Consider the following 368-nt stretch of genomic DNA (forward strand, 5'->3'; position numbering starts at 1 on the left):
CCACCGCCGCCGCCGCTGCTGCTACATGTTTTATCTGGTTTCACACAACCTTCAGTGCGCTGCTCCGCCCCCTCGTGATTTACTTCCTGTCTTAACAGCGGCTCCATCACTCTTCCCGTTTGTGTGCTTTGCTTGTGTGCGTGTGTCACAGCGTGGCCAGAAATGGACGACGTCGGAGATTAATGAGAATACAAGTTGTGTAAATATCGCTTTATGGTTAATGGTAAAGATGATGTTAATTCAATTGCCAGCAACGTTGGGAAGCAGTGCTGGGAAGTAACAAGTTGCATGTAACACCGTTAGGTAATTTCATTTTAAAATTAAGGTATTTATAATCAGTTACATTGCTGGAAAAAATGTGTAGTAAA

Source organism: Nelusetta ayraudi, unplaced genomic scaffold (assembly GCF_046127955.1).
Source record: "Nelusetta ayraudi isolate G7.1 ecotype Tasmania unplaced genomic scaffold, CSIRO-AGI_Nayr_v1 ptg000002l, whole genome shotgun sequence".
In the NCBI taxonomy this organism is placed as follows: domain Eukaryota; kingdom Metazoa; phylum Chordata; class Actinopteri; order Tetraodontiformes; family Monacanthidae; genus Nelusetta; species Nelusetta ayraudi.